Source organism: Frieseomelitta varia, unplaced genomic scaffold (genome assembly GCF_011392965.1).
Source record: "Frieseomelitta varia isolate USP_RPSP 00005682 unplaced genomic scaffold, Fvar_1.2 scaffold_847, whole genome shotgun sequence".
Lineage (NCBI taxonomy): Eukaryota > Metazoa > Arthropoda > Insecta > Hymenoptera > Apidae > Frieseomelitta > Frieseomelitta varia.
In genome coordinates this window covers 21,105-33,720 of record NW_025110642.1, presented here as the reverse complement: position 1 = coordinate 33,720, position 12,616 = coordinate 21,105, and the positions used below count along the sequence as shown (strand labels likewise).

Genomic DNA, 12,616 nt, shown 5'->3' with positions numbered 1-12,616 from the left:
TTAGAATTTTTCAAGTTTTTTTTATAACTCCTCGTGTAAGATTTTGAAAATTGTTGTATGTCTCCTTTTCTTTAAATTTTCCTCGGCGATTGTTAATATTTTCCATATCCTCTTTCCAATTCACTTTCAGGAGTTCTTAAGCAATTTCGTGGGAGTTTTGAAAATTCCCACCGCCTCGAGACAGAGTAATGTAAGACTGTCGTACCATGAACTCATTTGGACATTAGATTCGGACACGTTACCTTCGTAAACCGAGGTCCACTCGGGGACACAAACTTCTGTGGATTGTTTAAACTTTCTAGTCACTGTCACGCCATTTTTCTATCGACAGATATTTCTCTATCCACACCGCACGACAGACGCGTCAGGGTATGAAAAATGACACACTCGTTGCACCTTGCTGTCTCGACAGTCAGAAGGCACGGTTTCTGAATTGCAAACCTTTCCCAGCTGTAATGTTGAATTTAAACAGAACATTGAGCTAAATACAAAGTTCCATCTTTTAGTATTTATAAACGAATACTAGTTGGTACTTAGTATTAACTAATGTTTATTTATAAATACTAAGGAGCGAACTTTGTTCGATCGATGGCGTAATTTTCGTGGTTGGAACTTTGTTTTTCGAATCGAATTTTGCACCTTCGACGGTGGGGCGAGCAAAACAGAGACGATCGACGATCAGAAAGAAAAATTACAGAGAATGGGACAGCCCGTCAATCGTGAAAAGGCACCGATATCTTTCATCCCGGCGTCAATTTAGTTTCTTCTCGATAGCATGGTTTAAAAAGAAAGAAGGGAGACAGAGAGAGATGAGAAGAGAGGAAATTCAATTAAGAGATATATCCGTGTATTAGATATATATGTATGTACATGTATGTACATATATGTATGAAAAATTGAAGTCGAAAGAATAGAGAAACTTTATAATACAATGAGCTATACTTTAGCTATAAGCTTTTATTTATATATTTTACGACTTTATATATTGTAATATATATTATATATATTTCAAGACTACAAGCTTTCATTTACATATTTTACGGAAAATTATCTAAATCTTTAAAAATACCTACGCTGTTCTACAAAATACCCAACAAAAGTCATAAGTTGGTCATTTTGACCATTTTGTGCTAGTTCTAGTTAAGGACTCTATTATGTATTATATTATTATAATTATAGTTAAAGAGTCTAGGTAGTTCTAGTTCTACTCTATTATACTCTATTATGTATTATATTATTATAATTACAGTTAGGGACTCTATTATGTATTATATTATTATAATTATAGTTAAGGACTCTAGGTAGTTCTAGTTCTACTCTATTATACTCTATTATGTATTATATTATTATAATTATAGTTAAGGACTCTAGGTAGTTCTACTCTATTATACTCTATTATGTATTATATTATTATAATTATAGTTAAGGACTCTAGGTAGTTCTAGTTCTACTCTATTATACTCTATTATGTATTATATTATTATAATTATAGTTAAGGACTCTAGGTAGTTCTACTCTATTATACTCTATTATGTATTATATTATTATAATTATAGTTAAGGACTCTAGGTAGTTCTAGTTCTACTCTATTATACTCTATTATGTATTATATTATACTTATAATTATACCATATTACTATAGTACTATATTATATTATAATTTCATAATAATTTACGTTTTTCAATATATTATACAAGACTATATCATATTCTTTCTTTATCTCTATTACAGCGTGACCTAGCATACATACCTATATATACACCTACATAAGTACCATCATACCTCCTACATAAGTCTCTCAGTGTAATTCTGGGAGTTACAGGGGTATTACAGCGTGACAAAGATTTTATCGATTGAACGAAGCATGTTCATCGTTGTACGAGTAGATAATCACAATTAATTGATAACCTTCTCTTCCTGCCAATAAATGAAATTTTGGTCACAACGGACTAACTATACCTATTTAATTTAATTGAGAAATCTGACAACTGGCAATCGTCATAAATCGTTCTCTCGGTGTTTTTGTAGTAGTGTTGACAAAGTAGGACTATATATGTATGTATGGATGCACAAACGTGCAACTTTCAAGTTGTTCAATGATCACAGATGGTTGAAATTCCGTTTGTTAACTTTCAGTTCACCGAATCTTCGGAATATTACTGACTGTTAGTATAAAGGACACGTTGTTTGGCGGAACACAAATAAATATCAATTAGACGAGTAACTAGTTTACAATTAATTGGTAACCTTCTATAAATTAAAATTCTAATTACTAGTGTTTGAATTGTAGTTACTCGACAATATTGAAAATTTGATAGTAGTTCATCGATAATAGACATTACCATTAACATTAGTAATATTATCATGATATAATTATTTTTGTAGTATATATACATTACTATTATTTTGTATATAATATTATATAATAATATATGTTATATATATATATATATAATATTGTATAGATGTATATAATAATTGTAATTATAATACTATAAATTAAATATAATATTATAATATTATAATACTATAATAATTGTAATTATGTAATAATAATAGTATCATTATTAACACATAAAATTACATATATGTACATGATATTACTTATAATGAAAATAATATATAAGACACTGAATCTAATTATATATTACTAATACATTTTTAATGTATTATTATTATTGTTACACAATTACAGTTATATATCTATACAATATCATACGTCAATATTATGTAAATATTAATATAATTACTATCATATATAACTGTTTAAAGTGTTGCATACTAAATTTTCTAAATTACTTAGAGTTATTTAAATATTTTAAATATATTAAATATATTACTCAAGTTATTTAAATATATTAAATATATTACTGAAGTTATTTAAATATATTAAATATATTACTCAAGTTATTTAAATATATTAAAAACCACATCCATCACGAGCGTATTTCAGACGTCCAGCCCGATTCTTATAAGAAATTCCATCTTTACGATCCGATTGCACCGTGGCCAGTTAATGTTACGTAATGTACATTTTGGTTGGGAAGTTAGCGTACCGATTTAACGCTACCCCTCGTTACGTCGCGCGAGGGCTGTTCCACCCGATGGCAAACTAACCGCTGGACGGGAAAGTTTCCGATGGAAAACAGAGAAATTTCCTACGAATCTCGGTCTCGAAACGGCATGCGAAAACACGCGAAAACGACTCGTCGGCAAGGAAACGGAGAAGAGCCAAAAAAAGTTCGTCACGCTCGCGTGCGTTTTAAAACGAAAGAGCGCTTGTTGTTTACCGAGTCGATCTCTCCTCGGCTTAAATTAAAACTCGAGTCGCCAGATCGGTTGCTCTATTACTCCGAGCCCGTTCGTTTCTCCGTCTCCGGCGAGCAAAATCGAGTAGGTGAGAGATTTATTTCCGTTCGCTTATCTTATCACGCCAACGTCACCGTTTCAAGAATGCTAACCGGCAAATCGCTCGCCTGCTCTGCTAGTGAGTGCATCGATGTCGAAGCGATCGTGGTCGACACGTCATTTCTTTCTTTCCTTTTTCTTTTTTTTTTTTTTTTTCTTTTTTCCTTTGCACAGAATCACGATAATTGAGTAACTTCGTCCTAGCGTAGATCGATATCGAAGCGTGAGCAAATGTGTTTCTACAATATTTCACACGTGACAAAAGAATCTAGATGTCAATTCGCAATTTTTGATACACTTTTCCGTACATATATACTTGTTCTTTGTTTCGTGGATTTTTGCTACATGTTCAAGACCAGTTGTATTAACCCTTTGAACTCGTACGTCTCGCTGGAGGTGACAATACAAATTTGGAGATTGTTTTAAAAATCTTGTCGCACGTCAGAAAGTCATAAAAAATAAAGTCAACAATAATAACAATTAGTTAATTAAAAACGTTGAATTTTGACGTTGTACATTGATTCACCTCTAAATAAATACAAGTAATACGGTAACATTGAAATCGAGTTTAAAGAGTCAATTTAGAATTAATTTCGTCGTTGCAAATAATATTGTTTTCGAGTTTATTACGCAAACGATGAAATAATAATTTTTCCAAGTGGTATAGAGAGTATTTGAAAGAAAAGGAAGATCAAAGAATTTTAATAGTTACTCTGGGGAAAAACACGAGAGATAAATCTAGAAATATGTATCGGATTTTAGGACATTTTCGAAGAATATTCCTTAAATAAATTAATCGAAACAATAGTAAAAGTTATATTGAAAACCAAAGGAGAATTTTTTGATAAACGTGTGGATCTAAAATTGTTTATAAATGTTTGTGTTTCCTTCTGTTTTTAATTTTTATATCCAACTAAAGTCTACAGTATTTGGATAAAACGTTCCTTAAATAGAATTATTTTCAAGAAATGGAAGTTGTTTCGTAACAGAGTTGACTACAATCTTTGACCAGCAATGTGTATTCGAATATCGTTTCGTGTCCGTGCTAGAAACGATAAAAAATTTCTATTCGTAAAAATTCGACAAATTCATGTTTCTTCCACGTCATTTGTACACGAACGATTCGAAAATCACATACAGAAGAATAGAAGCGTGCACTCGTCCAATTAACAAAATCTCTGCCGCACTAAAAATCATTCGTCCGCAACATCCGGAGACTCTTCGGTGCCGGAAGATCTATTGTCAATTGTAGAACACCCATTGTATCGTCAATTGTTTTACAGTATTGCATTCTCTATAAAACGTCGGGTGAAATTGCAGCGTGCATCTGCAAAGCGACTTCAAATAAAATGCAGAATACAGAAGAAAAAAAAAAAAAAAAAAACAAAATTGCAACATCATTTCGCTACAATTCCGAATCGCAATATGGAAATTCCAAAGAAAAAACAACCAAGATAGTAAATAAAAGTCGGCCAGCGATATTCTCGTAAAAATTAAAATCCCGTTAATATTTCTCTCTAATGGAAATACGGCACGCTAAAATAAAAAATAAAAAAAAAGAAAAAAAGAAGGAAAAAGTAGAAATCCAATTTCAATCGAAGCAATATGGGTCATCAGTTTTAAAAACGTGAGGCACAATTTTCACAAGACACGTTTCCACAGTTTTCACAAATCCAATATGTAACATCTGATTTTAGTTCGAATTTAAATACCGGAAATCCCTCCGTCTATCCGCCAAAGATTTCCAAACGTGTTTAGCGCGAAATACAGGGTGGGCCAGAAATCACACTTCCCACTGAAATAAATCCTTTTGTCATATATATTTAAAAAAATCACGTTTGAACTTAAATTTAATTTAAAACTAACAGAAACTAGTGTTTTCTTATATTCCGACGTTTTATTAAACAAAAATACGAAGAAACTTTTGGCCCACTGTTCGTTCAGTAAACAAGAATGCCGCCCGGAAACTGAACACTTGGCGCCCGTTTCCACCGCGTGGATTTCATCGCGTGGAATCACCGATGTGAGGCGACCGCTTCCGGTTCGAACGAGTCGACTGACGATCGAGAGCCGAGAGGCACTTTGCGAGAGCACGTCGCGACGTTTACACGCGAGCGCCGAGTCGCAATTTCCCTAACACGTTCTAATTATTACCCAGAGTTCTCGGAACCGGCGAATAATTTGCTGGCTGTCGGTCCGTGCGACGAGCACGGCTCCATTTGCATAACGCCGCACAAGTCGTCTCGACTTTGACTTCGACTCCGACTTCGGCAAAGGCTAAACGTTCCCTCGATTTTCATCGGCGCGTTGTCGTGGTAACTTTGATGATCGATTCTTTAATCCTGAACGTGAACGATACCTGACGACGACGACGACGATGATAAATGGTTTTTAGATCAGAGGTGGCTGACTGGCGGCGCTTGTCCCTACTTTCCTGATCGCTAGCGCTATCCCCTCCACTACTTCAATGCGCAGTGGAGGGGATAGCGATTAGGAAAGTGGGGGCCGCCAGTTAGCCAGCTCCGAGTTTAGCCCAAGAAAGATTCGAAACTCGTATAAGAAAAAAATCAATGAATGAGAAATCACAAGCGTGAGAAGCACAGAGGATAGATTTGAAAAATCGCGCGTAGTTTTGATGCTTCCGCGATTGTCCGATCGATCGGTTCTTGTCTTTGATCGCGGGATCGATTATAATTTTTGGGGATGATAATGTGAAACATCTAAATCTGGAGAAATGATCTCATTCTGGAAAATATCTTATTATACCAGCATTAATTCTCTGAAATTCAATTATCTGTTATTATTTATATCGATATCTATTCTGTGAAAGACTATTCGTCACTATAGTCGACGATAAAAAAGGAAAGAATAGATGATGAGCTCGGATGTATTGTAGATTAGTGTTAGTGTAACCTAAACCTATTAATAATCTCTTAACACTAGAAGTGTCGAGGACTAAAGTATAATATTCGTAGCAAAGAAATTAAAGTGCAAGGTACAAGATAATCTACAATAACCTATTAACACTAGAAGTGTCGAGGACTAAAGTATAATATTCGTAGCAAAGAAATTAAAGTACAAGATGATCTACAATAATCTATTAACACTAGAAGTGTCGAGGACTAAAGTATGATATTCATAGCAAAGAAATTAAAGTGCAAGGTACAAGATAATCTACAATAACCTATTAACATTAGTCCATACATTAGAAGTGTCGAGGACTAAAGTATAATATTCGTAGCAAAGAAATTAAAGTGCAAGGTACAAGATAATCTATAATAACCTATTAATACTAAAAGTGTCGAGGACTAAAGTATAATATTCGTAGCAAAGAAATTAAAGTACAAGATAATCTACAATAACCTATTAACACTAGAAGTGTCGAGGACTAAAGTATAATATTCGTAGCAAAGAAATTAAAGTGCAAGGTACAAGGAAAAATTAATAATACAAAAGAAAGACAAGCTTCTATTAAAAATCAGTCGTGCATCTAAAAATACACTGTTATAAATATATACTAAAATTTCCACTGTTATAAATATATATTGAAATATAAATTAAAAATTATAATGGCCACTTTGACCAATTTGGTAGTTAAAAATCTATTTCTTTCAATTAAATTACACGTGGAAATACTTCGACACGTATCGAAGACCAATTCCAGTCGTAAAAACCTATAATAACCAATCAAAGTCTATCTGTTTCAATTAAATTACACGTTTGGATACTTTGACACGTGTTGAAGACCAATTTCAGTCTATAACGACCTATTAAAATTCATTTGTTTCAATTAAATTACGCGTAGAATGCATTGACACGTGTTGAAGACTAATTACAACAACCCCTAATATCGTGAAAAAGTTCCTCGACCTGGCAAACTGAACGTGATCGCGCAAATCGGTTTGTTTGAATGAAATTACACGTGGTACATCTCGACACGTGTTAAAAGGGAAATTCCAATCTTGGAAACATGCAATTACCTACCAGAGTCTATTTGTCAAAAATTTCACTCACGACAGTTAGAGAAACTCCAAACACAACATTGGCCCGGGATTCTGAGAAACAATCGCGAACAGAGGTATACCTATACACGCAACAAACAACGTTCGAAGCCTCTCGCGAACGAAACCGTAGGCTAATTGCCGCGAGACGAGCAAAAGTCAGTCGAAGTAGAAGTAGAAGAAAAAGAAGAAGAAGAAGAAGAAGAAGAAGAAAAAAGGGAAAAAGCGAGCGACGCGAGGCGAAAACATCGTTCGCTCGCTCTCCCACCATTGATCAATTCTGACCGCCACCTGTGGCTTTGCGCTCGTCTTTCACGGCCACCGCGCCACCATTCCTCAGGAAACTGCGAGTAAACGTTCGAGGAAGAGAGAAGAAACGAAAAGAGGAATGAAAAATACGACGCGACGCGCGTCGCGGCGTGGCGTGGCCTAACCACGTCTCGCGAAAAATAAACGTCGAAAGTTCGCTCTAACGCCGATAACGCGGAGCGGGTGTCCAAGGTCAGCCCTGAAATTCCAATTCCAGGCCGTCGATAAATCCGGTGTGTGAAGGCTGAAATAACAGCGATTATCCAGCGAATCTAAAATCCCTTTAAGCCCTTTTCTCTCTACCGCTCCTTCGCTCCTTAATCGTTCGAGGAACGAAGGAAGAAACGGAGAGAAGAAAGTGGGAGAAGGACAGGCGAACTCGCTCGATGGCCTTGATCTACGCGCTAGATCGTCCTTGAATGAGTGAGAGCTGATTCCGGACGGGAGAGGAGCACGCGCGATCGTTTCGATGGTCGCGGGGCACCGGCGATCTTCGACAGCTGAGAAAGAACTGGCAGCCTCTGGTCCGTGTAAGAAGAAGAAAGAAAGAAAGAAAGAAAGAAAGAAGAACACCGATCGGTTGAACTGAGCCGCGTCTATTATTAACGATTGAATTAGATAACAACGCGGCGAGGAGTAACACTCGGCTGCCAACTTACTCTCAGCTCTCCGCTCGCACGCTACGTAGAGACATTCCCTACGTCTGTTCGTCGTGTTACGTCTACTTACTCCGAGAAAGTCGCTGACGAAAGAAACCGCTCGAGGATCGACGAATATCACGGCGTATATTACGTATCAAATCGGTGATCTCTCTTGCCGACCATGATAAAATAATGACGATAACAACAGAGGCTCGTTCGTCGTTCCTCCTTCGATTCTCATCGATTTCTCAACTTCACCTCTCTTCGCCGTGTGACGAAAGCCTCGTCAAACTTGATGATGAATTTGGCCAACTTTGGCTGTGGACAGGCAGGCGACAAATCACGAGTTCACGACGTTCACGAGAACTCACTGTTTGGAATTCACTGACCGACTTCGGGGGGTACTCTGGTACTCGCTCGGACGAGTAGAAACGCGAACCGAAACACACGCGAGGCGCGAGCGAAACTGACTCGAGCCGTGACTCGGTCTACGGTTTTATACGAGTGACTGGTTTTCCCCCCCGGCACGCTCTATGGCAGCCGATGCGTATACACACGCATTACGAGCCGACTCGCCGACCGCGAATCTGCGAGCCTCTTCCCGTTACTGCTAAACTACCAAACGAAAAGAAAAATCTTTTCCCCCCCCGAGACTCTGCTACCCTCTCGCGAGATTCTTTCGACGAGACACGAGTAGTTTTGGGAATTCCTCACGTACTGAGACGTACTCAATTGAAATACGATGTTGTCTCATGTTTTAAACAATTACGATGTTGTTTACAGCTAAATAAGCTTTTAAACAACATAAATTAATGAAATACGAGCAACGAATATTAATTAAATACGAGCTTTTATATTTTATGAGCAATATAAATTAATTAAATGTAATACAGAATATAAACAATATAAATTAATTAAACATGAACTTTTATATTTTAAACGATTACCATGTTTTATAGCTAAATAAGCTTTTATATTTTGAACAACATAAATTAATAAAATATGAGCAGTTTAAATTAATTAAATATAAGCTTTTGTATTTCATAAGTAATATGTATTAATTGAATATAATATCGAATATAAACAATATAAATTAATTAAACATGAGCGTTTATATCTTATAAGCAATACAAATTAATTAAATATAATATAAAATATAAACAACATGAATTAATAAAATATGAGCAATTTAAATTAATTAAATATAAGCTTTTTATATTTCATAAGCAACATGTATTGATTAAATATAATATAAACAATATAAATTAATTAAATATGAGCTTTTACATTTTAAACAATTACCATGTTTTATAGCTAAATAAGCTTTTATATTTTGAACAACATAAATTAATAAAATATGAGCAATTTAAATTAATTAAATATAAGCTTTTTATATTTCATAAGTAATATGTATTAATTGAATATAATATCGAATATAAACAATATAAATTAATTAACCATGAGCGTTTATATCTTATAAGCAATACAAATTAATTAAATATAATATAAAATATAAACAACATAAATTAATAAAATATGAGCAATTTAAATTAATTAAATATAAGCTTTTTATATTTCATAAGCAACATGTATTGATTAAATATAATATAAACAATATAAATTAATTAAATATGAGCTTTTACATTTTAAACAATTACCATGTTTTATAGCTAAATAAGCTTTTATATTTTGAACAACATAAATTAATAAAATATGAGCAATATAAATTAATTAAATATAAGCTTTTATATCTTATAAGCAATTCAAATTAATTAAATATAATATTGAATATAAACAACATAAATTAATAAAATATGAGCAATATAAATTAATTAAATATAATACATAATATAAACAATATAATTTAATTAAATATGAACTTGTATATTTTAAACAACATATATTAGTAAAATATGAGCAATTTAAATTAATTAAATATAAGCTTTTATATTTTAAACAATTACGATGTTTTATAAATAGCTAAATAAGTTTTTATATTTTAAACAACATAAATTAATGAAATATGAGCAATATAAATTAATTAAATTAAATTTAATTAAATATAAGCTTTTATATTTTATAAGCAATATAAATTAATTAAATATAATACAGAATATAAACAATGTAAATTAATTGAATAAAATTTGTAGCTAAAAGTTTCGAAAAGTTTGCGTTTGATCGCAAGTTTCTTTGATCTAACCCTCCTCGCGACCCTCACGAATTCTCTGGGAGGAAATCTTGCTATTCCCTCATAAATTGCATATTCATTCATCGAGTATCTGTGTATCGTATCGTTATTGAACGGTGGTTCAATGAAAACACAAAGCGCAATGGAAAATACGATTTCAATTTCATCTGCGACTCTGCGATTCAAGGACCAACAACGAAACGCTCTTCGTTCAAAGTCTGTTGATTATCGTATCGATTGACCATTGTATCCTTTCTTCGACGTGACGATAAATAACTGGCAAAAAAATGTTGTTCGCACGATCGATTGAAATCCGTGATTCTGCTCAATTTCTACTTTCAAGAACAGACGAGAACGGTGCTCGAGGGATTTTTTTTTTTTTTTTTTAAAGCAACATGTTTCGCCCGGTATACGCGTCAAGACGCTGAAGCTCGTGAGAAGCTACTTCTCGTGCCAGAAATATTTGATTGTCCAACTGACCTAATCAGATGTCAGAAAATTTAGTGAAAGTTCAACGAGCCTCGGATCGTTGTACCGTGATTATCTATAACGTCACGGCACCTGGTTAAACATCAGTTTTATTTTTTTTTTTTTTTTTCAAAGTACACTAGAAACCGTCCCTTAGAGAGAAAAAAACGAAGCCCGTAGCTTTTGTACGCGCGAGCTTTCCTCCCGACGAGCGAGGAAAAGCTGCGGTTAAAAGCTAGTAAAAAGTGCAGACAGTCGGATATTCGACAATGAGCGACGACGGTTTATAACGAGCGTGGCCACTGTTTGTCAGCGTGAATTCCACAGACGATTTTCAAGAGGAAGCGGAATTCACACCACTTGGCCCTCTTTCTCCAACGTTGCTCTCACCCTTTCCTCCTCTTCTCTCTCTCTCTCTCTCTCTCTTTCTCTTTCTCTCTCACCCTCTGTCTGTCTGTCTCCTGCGTCTTCGCATTCCGCTTTCTAGAAATCATCGCGGAGGCAAGAAGTGGGAGAATCCATATCCTCGACCCCGACATAGACAGATCCTGCTGCTGCCAGATCCTCGCGGAGGATCTCGAGGCCCTCCCGCCCCTTAAACTCTCGAGTTGCAAGATAACGCGCGTCAGAGCCTCTCCAAAGGCGCCGAGTTTACTCACGGAAAATTGCCTCACCGTGAGACAGATAGAGAGAGAGAGACAGAGAGAGAAAGCTATAGCATGTGCACTTTATATATATATATATATCTGTGTACACGTTCGAAAAGCAAGTAGCAACTGTGAAACATGCGTATGTATCATGCTCGTCGAACACAGCGAGAGGAGCACGTTTTGCATTCGCGCAACGCCATCTTCGCACGTCGCGTTAAAAATCAAAACCGTGGCGCCGATAAACGAAACTCGGTGTAGCTGCTCGATGATCGAGTATATATATATATGTGTGTGTGTGTGTGTGTGTGTGTGTGTGTGAATATGTATTTCGCGATCACGCGAACGCGCGTATGCAAACTGGATGCCTGCGAGCGGGCAGAGTAACGGTGGGATACTCCATTTATCTGGACTCGTCGGGGGAGAGGGAGGGCAAACAGCTGGATGTAATTGGAGTTTCGTACGGGGTGTGCACGAAATTTCCGCCAAAGGATGATGATTCTACGTGCGAAAATAAAGATTCGATCGATTAATTGTGTTCATGTTAGATAATTGTCGTGTTACATTAACATATATATATTATTTAGTACAACGTGTAATTACAATTATCTCTGCAATTAATTATTCGAATATCACTGTGTATTATAATTATTATATTTCATAGTATATAATTGTTATTTAACACATATAAACACAACTAATGCAATTACAATTATTACTAATTAATCAGATATTACTCTCTATTATAATTATTGTACTGCATATATATACATATATATATATATATTATTTAGTACAACGTGTAATTACAATTATCTCTGCAATTAATTATTCGAATATCACTGTGTATTATAATTATTATATTTCATAGTATATAATTGTTATTTAACACATATAAACACAACTAATGCAATTACAATTATTACTAATTAGTCGGATATTACTCTCTATTA

At 34.7% G+C, this 12,616-nt stretch overlaps 1 long non-coding RNA gene across 2 annotated transcripts in view; it reads right to left on the bottom strand.

The window, feature by feature from the left end:
* LOC122536541 overlaps positions 1 to 8,897 on the bottom strand; it is a 104,585-nt gene extending 95,688 nt beyond the window's left edge. For both annotated transcript variants that reach the window (XR_006308414.1, XR_006308413.1), the window contains exon 1: positions 8,449 to 8,897. This is a non-coding gene — a long non-coding RNA (uncharacterized LOC122536541). The remainder of the gene's footprint in view (positions 1 to 8,448) is intronic.
* Between the last annotated feature and the right edge of the window lie 3,719 nt (positions 8,898 to 12,616).